Raw genomic sequence first — 7,077 nt, forward strand, 5'->3', positions numbered from 1 at the left:
GCACCTCCCACGCTTCCCCCCAGTAGCACCCCCTTGTCCAGGCAGATTTGAAACAGCCCTGGCTCGCCCCCATGTGCCCGAGGGGCGGGCTCTGGAGGAACCTAGCCTGAGTCATCCTGCCTGCCCTTCGCTAGCACATCTGCCCAGGGCAGTGCGGTGCGCATGTCCCCACTACAGGCAGCTGGTGCGCCTGCCCACTGTCCCGCGTGCACTCTGCAATGCCTCTGTCCCTTGGAAACCTGAAAGAATTGGCCTTCTTGTTCTCCCTCCTCATAGACGTCTCGGTGAAAAATGGCTTCTTTAATGAAAAAGTTGAAAGGCTGGAGCCACGCTGGGTGAGGTCACCTGCTGGCGCAGGCAGCGCAGGCTGAGCAGACTGTCCTGCTGGGTGGCAGGGGCCACTCCACCTTCTGGCCCTTTCATCCCCGCTGGGGCCTGGGCATTATTAAGGGCTGTTGAGAGACCCTCATTCTGGAAGGGGCACATTCCGCAGTCAGTGCGGGCCACTCTCCACGCGACTTCAATCGCGTCCTGTGTGCTGTCATGTGGACCCCTTTCTGGGTGTCACATAGCTGTTGCCTTGGCCACCAGCAGAGTTTCAGGATGCTCTGAGGAATTCTGCAAGATTTTTTGGTGGACCAGTTCCAACACAGACTTCTAGTTTTTCTTTCTCTTTTTAATTCAATTTTGGTACTATTGTTAAAAACAACCAAAAAAAAAAAAAACATAGAGCTATGTTCAAGGTATTTAAGAAAGATGCAAAGTCTAAAAAGACTGCCCAAAGAGTAGACAAAATTCAATCATAAGGCAATCTGGGTTGTAGATCTTTTTCACAGACTAGATTGGAATGAAGTTTCTCCTCCAATGAAAGGCCTGCTTCTTGCTTCTCCTGTTTCTTGGCTGGGTGGCCCTGATCATGACCATGGAGCTGGTCTGAGCAGAGGAAAATTTATCCCTGAAAGAGGAAGAGGGAGAAAGCACACTTTCTTTCTTTCTTTCTTTCTTTCTTTCTTTCTTTCTTTCTTTCTTTCTTTCTTTCTTTCTTTCTTTCTTTTCTTTTCTTTTCTTTTCTTTTCTTTCTTTTCTTTCTTTCAGATTTATTTATTTGAAAATCAGAGTTCACAGAGAGAGGAGAGGCAGAGAGAGGGAGAGAGAGAGAGAGAAAGGAGAGACGAGAGGTCTTCCATCCGTTGGTTCACTCCCCAGTTGGCCGCAACAGTTGGAGCTGTGCCAATCTGAAGCCGGGAGCCAGGAGCTTCTTACGGGTCTTCCACATGGGTGTAGGGGCCCAAGGACGTGGGCCATTTTCTACTGCTTTCCCAGGCCATAGCAGAGAGCTGGATAGGAAGTGGAGCAGCTGGGACTAGAACCAGCACCCATATGGGATGCCAGTGCTTCAGGCCAGGGCGTTAACCCACTGTGCCACAGCGCTGGCCCCAGCACACCCTCTCTACAGAACGCACAACACGCGCTCCATTTCAAGGCAGCCCCTCCCTCCTGCGAGACAGCAGTCCTTGGCCTGTTCTTCAGGTTTGAGAATGCAGGCTTGCTGACCATCGGATGGGATCCACACTCTTGTAGCTGGATATCAGGCTCACAAACCCAGGCTGGCAGCCCAGCTGTCTGCCCGGGGCCTTCCCTGAAGAAGGACTCTGACTTCATTGGCTCCAGCAGGACTCTTGAAAAGAGGGCTCCTGTGAGACTGTTTGAAAGAGCACCCTCTCACTTGAGAGGTAAAGATCTTTGTAGAAGCCATGAGCTCCTTGGTACAACCGTGCCTGGGAGCTAAAATAGAGGCTGGTACCCAGTCAGGAAACTGCAGGGCTCCTGGTGAGCCAGAGAACCAATGGCAGATGCAGCAGTGCCTTCTGGGAACGGGGTGTGTGTGTGTGTGTGACCTCACAGTGTCTTCAACACCCTACAGACCAATGATCAATAGTTTATTTCAGAACGCTCAAATGGGAGTTTGTACCTCTGCTAGTATTTCTTAACACATGTTGCAGGCTTGATGCTGAGTAAATTCTTTCCATCGCAGCCTTCCTAGGAAATGCAGGCATCTCTTGGATGCAATGAGATGTCAGAAGGGGAAATTTCTCTTCACTGATTTCTCCCTGGAATGATACAGAGTACAGGAGAAGCCGGTGCTGCATTTGTTAAAACATTAGCATCCATTCTGCTATTGCCAAGGAATTAACCTCATAATGCCAGAAATGTCTTCCCTTTCCCTTCAGATGTACTCTGAATAATATATTTTGTCAAGTTCAATATGTAGTATGTAATTTCAGATTTAAAAAGTATTTCAAAAACATTTATTTTATTTGAGAGGACACACAGATTGATAGATGATAGATATGTCGACAGATAGAGAAATGATACCTAAAGTGAGAGAGAGAGAGAGAGAGCGCTCCCATTTGCAGGTTCACTCTCCAAATGCCTACAATGACTAGGATGGGCTGAAACTAGGAGTCAGAAGTTCAAGCCGGGTCTCTCACTTGGGTGGAAGAAACCCACACTACCTCTCTGGGTCTGCATTAGCAGGAAGCTGGAGTCAGGAGTTGGAGGTAGGTATGGAACCCAGGAACTCTGATATGGAGGGTGGGTGTAATAACTGGTGACTTTAACCCTGCCCCAGCTTCAGATCTTAAACAACAGAAATCAGAGAAGAAGAGCTACTTTAAGGAATAAAAAGCAAAGGATACAACAACCCCAAATGTGAAGACTCATTAGGAAGATACCCAGCTTTTTCAAAGTGTGTGTGAAGTAGAGACCATAAACTAGAGAAATGAAGATTACATCATGGGAAGAAAACCCATTTCCCACTCACAGTACCTCTAACATCAACTGTGTGGGTCTTACTGCACCAGTAATGAGTCCTCCACATCTCTAGACACCAACCGAGTCTAGAATTCAACTGAGTTCTGGCACTAATAACCTGAAGCTAATGCCACAAGTTAAGGGCTTGGTCCAAGAGCAACCTACACTTCCAAAGCCAGCAGCAAGTGCTGGGACCCAAGGTTACCCCCACTTTTCTCTGATTTATCCTCAAATTGGCAATTTTCATGACTCCTTCAGATTTCATAAGGGCTCACAGAACTCAAGGACATGCTTGGTTTGCAGGTACCAACTTATTGTAAAGGTACTAGAAATCCACAGGGGAATGGCTAGGTGAAAGGGTTCATGGGGCAAGGCATGGGGCTGAGTTGGGGCTTTCCTTCCCTTTCTGGGTGCACCACCCTCCAGCGCCTCTGTGTGTTCACGAGTCCAGAAGCCCATTGAGTGTAGTTGATTCTTTTTTTTTTTTTTTTTTTTTTTTGACAGGCAGAGTGGACAGTTAGAGAGAGAGACAGAGAGAAAGGTCTTCCTTTGCCGTTGGTTCACCCTCCAATGGCTGCCACGGCTGGCGCGCTGCGGCCGGCACACTGCGCTCATCCGAAGGCAGGAGCCAGGTGCTTATCCTGATCTCCCATGGGGTGCAGGGCCCAAGCATTTGGGCCATCCTCCAGAGTGTAGTTGATTCTTAATAGAGCTTAACTCCCAGCTCTTTCTCCCCTTCTTGGTGGTCAGGAGGTCTGGGGAAAGAGCCGCAAGTTCCAACTGTCTAAGCAGGTGGTCCTTCTGGGTGACCATCCTGAGGTCCCATCCTGAGGCTATTGAAAGGCCCTGCCCTGTGTCACCTCATTAGCATAAAGTCAGGTGTGATGGGAAGGGGGCTGTTGTGAGTAACAAAATGCTCAAGAAATCCCAAGGGTTTTGTGTTCTGCCAGGAACAGGGGTCAAGGGTCAACTGTATATATGACATCACCACATTCAAAATTGGTTGGTGGTTCCAGAACATCTTCTTATCATTGGTGGAAGTCAAGATGATCACAATGAAATAGGGTAAAAGATGTTGTCCAGAGTTGGTGAGCCGCCACGGGTTGAAGACAGGGCGCTGGACCACACAGGAGGAGCTCTAGGTCAAATGGGTGGCCTGCTAGGCGGCCATCACAGAGAAAAGAGTAAATCCTTAGAAGAGTGTCTGTGAACGAGGAACCTGAAAAATGCATGCTGTGAAAAGAAAAGGAAGCTGCAAGAAGATCCGGCTTTGTTTCAGCTCTGTAGAGACCTGCTGTGAGTCAAGTGATCAGTGCTGAGGAATTCTGGGCCAATCGCTTAAATGTGAACACAACAGAAAGTTCTTCTACATCCAGCCACAAGCAGGATGCTGGCATTTCTGTACACTTCTGGCCGATGTCCAGCCCCAAATAGATGGCTGCAATGGTGTGAGATACTTTTTAACTTCTGATATCATTGGGTCCATATGTAGGACTTACCCAGCAGTAAAAATGAAATATGCAGACACTGTTCCTCGAACCATGACAGAAAAGGAATTCTGGACATGGTTTTTCCAGTCCCATTATTTTCATAGGGTCTGGCTGAATACAGGGTCAAAGGATCTCTTTGCAGAATGTACCAAAATAGATGAGAAAGGATTAAAAACAATGGTTTCATTAGGAGTGAAGAACCCACTGCTGGATTGGACAGCTTTGGAGGATAAACAATAGATGAGGGCGATGGCATTTCCTCGGTGCTCTTTCCAATTCTAAGTCCATAAAGGAGAATAATAACGCTGCCATCACCAAGAGATTTAACCATCACGGTGCCATGGTCCTGGCTGCAGGTTTCAGGAAACAAGAAGGAAGAAATGGTGAGCCCAGCAGCACTGATGGGAATTCTGGAGATGCCGACTGCTTTCAGCCAGCAGTCAAAAGGGCAAAGTTACGAGAATCCATTGACTATGAAGACTTGGGAAAAATAATTCTGTAAAAACAATTGCACTAAACCTTAAGAAGTCTGATAGGCATTATCATGGTCCAACTCCAATCCAGTCACTACAGTATGCAACAAGTCAGGACATTATTAATTGTTTTCAAAGTATTAGGCAAGAAATGGAAGCTTATACACCCAGGCTAACGCAGGCTCTCTCAAGCGGTGCTGCCAGCTGTAGCATCACAGCACTGTCACGTGGAGGAGCACTCACACAAGGAGGGACGGAGCAAGCCATAAACCAGAGGGTGCCAAGTGATATTCAGTCTGCACTGAAACACTTGTATGTGGCTGCTGGAGAACTTCTGCGGCCTTTCTGGTCCTGTTTTCCTGTTAATGCACCATTCCTAGAAGAAAAGGTAGTAAAAATGAAAAGTAATTCGGAACGATTTGAGGTTACAAAGCTCTACCCATTCCGAGAAAAAATCAGAGACAGTATTTAAGCACAGATTTGGTGAGCCACATAGAAGCGATGCTCCAGCAGCCTACAACGAGCTCCACCGGTGGCAGTCCCACACGGCCAGACACACCACGGCTGTCCCCTCTGGATCTGGACAGAGCGACACATGAGTTGGGGAGCATTTATCTGCTCCTGCTTCCAGGAACAGGTGCACTTCAGGTTGGGCCAGTATGGAATCTTGATCGCCTCCATCAGAGGGTCTTATGAGAGGCCCCCGGAACACAGCCCTGGACTCTGCCGGGAGCCAGTACGGTGAAGGGCATGCCTTAGTGTCTGAGCTTGGTCCCTGAGCAAGTTGCCTCACCAATCAGGGCTCCAATTTCTTCCTCAGAAAAACAGGAATAATAAAAGGGCTTCCCTCCCAGGGCCATTACGAAGATTAAAGGAGTTGGTATGGTAAAATCACTTAGACTAGTTTTTGGCATATAGTCAGTCTGTCTCTACAATTCTATTTATTAATAGGACTCAGGTTCTTGGAGATACAGCCCCTGAACCTCAAGTTGAAGAGTTAGTGTTCATTCACTAATCTATGAATATTCGAAAATGCTGGCTCTGTCAGACGCCTCTGCCACACCCTGGAGTGAAGGAATGAACAGGGCCCAGGCCCTCAGCTGAAATGGGATGGGCTTTCCCGTGCCTTGGGGTTTGGAGAAGGATGATTGCCTGGTGTGGTGGGAGCATGGAGTGTGGGGTGTGGGTGATCCCGTACCTGGTGGGGAGTCCACCTGCCTAGCCCATGCAGGAGGTTGGCCTGATTGCTGGCAGGCAACAGGAGCCCCAGGCACATTTCTCCCACCCCCACCTTCTGCCAATCAAACTGTTCCTGGGTGTGGCCCAGGCCCACCTGGAAAGCTACTAGGCTACGTGATCTTCAAGCTGATTGGAGAAGCACAGTGGCGCCAATATTGGCTTCGTCAATTATTGTTGCCCTGAGTTAGTTACAACCCCTCTGCCTGCCCTTTAAAAGGTGTGCTTGGTCGTTAATAAAGCGGATGTGTTCACCAAAACCTGTCTCCGGTGCTTCTTGTTGAAGAACGCTGTCGCCCCACCATGCCCACAATGTGTAGGCCTCAGGGGTTGAGTCCGAAGTGAGGACATAGTCGGGGATGGTGAGGGTGGAGGAGGCAAGGAACCAGCTTCTGGGGATCATTGCACCTCATGGAGTTTGCTCAGTGAGGGCATTAGGCAGAGGCATAGCATGCACGTGTCTATCATTCAGGCAGGCTATTTGGAGTTGGTGTGGTGTACGGAGAAGGAGACGAGGCTGGGAGCAGGGAAGTTGGTGAGTCAGGAGGGAAGACCTGGCCAAGGACATGTATCTTGGAGCAGGGACAAAGTCAAGAGATGTTTATGAGACAGGGTGGTGAGTCTCTATGGATAAGATGTGGATGGTGGACAGGAGCATGTGTGGGGTGTGTGTGTGTATGTGTGTGTGTGTAAGATAGAGAGAAGGATCCCAAGAATAAATTTCAGCTGTGCAAATTTATTGTTGATATTAGTAAGTATTTTATCAGTTTTTTTCCTTTATTTATTTTTAAAGATTCATTTATTTTATTTGAAAAGCAAAGTTACACAGAGAGAGGGAGAGACAGAGAACAAGTAATCTTCCATTTGTTGCTTCACTCCCCAAACTGCTTCAATGGCCAGCAACTTCTTCTGGTCTCCCATGGGGGTGCAGGGGACCAAGTGCTTGGTCCAGCTTCTGCTACTTTCTCAGGCCATAAACAGAAGAGTTGGATCAGAAGTGGAGCAGCTGGGATGCCGGCATTGCAGTGGGCTGCTTAACCTGCTATGGCACAACATCTGTTCCT

At 48.2% G+C, this 7,077-nt stretch overlaps 1 pseudogene; it reads left to right on the plus strand.

Annotated features, from left to right (window-relative positions):
* Positions 1-218: 218 nt before the first annotated feature.
* LOC100353021 (general transcription factor IIH subunit 1 pseudogene) lies at positions 219-6,261 on the plus strand (annotated as a pseudogene).
* The last annotated feature ends 816 nt before the right edge of the window (positions 6,262-7,077 follow it).

The sequence above is a fragment of the Oryctolagus cuniculus genome, chromosome 10 (assembly GCF_964237555.1).
Source record: "Oryctolagus cuniculus chromosome 10, mOryCun1.1, whole genome shotgun sequence".
Classification (NCBI taxonomy): Eukaryota; Metazoa; Chordata; class Mammalia; order Lagomorpha; family Leporidae; genus Oryctolagus; species Oryctolagus cuniculus.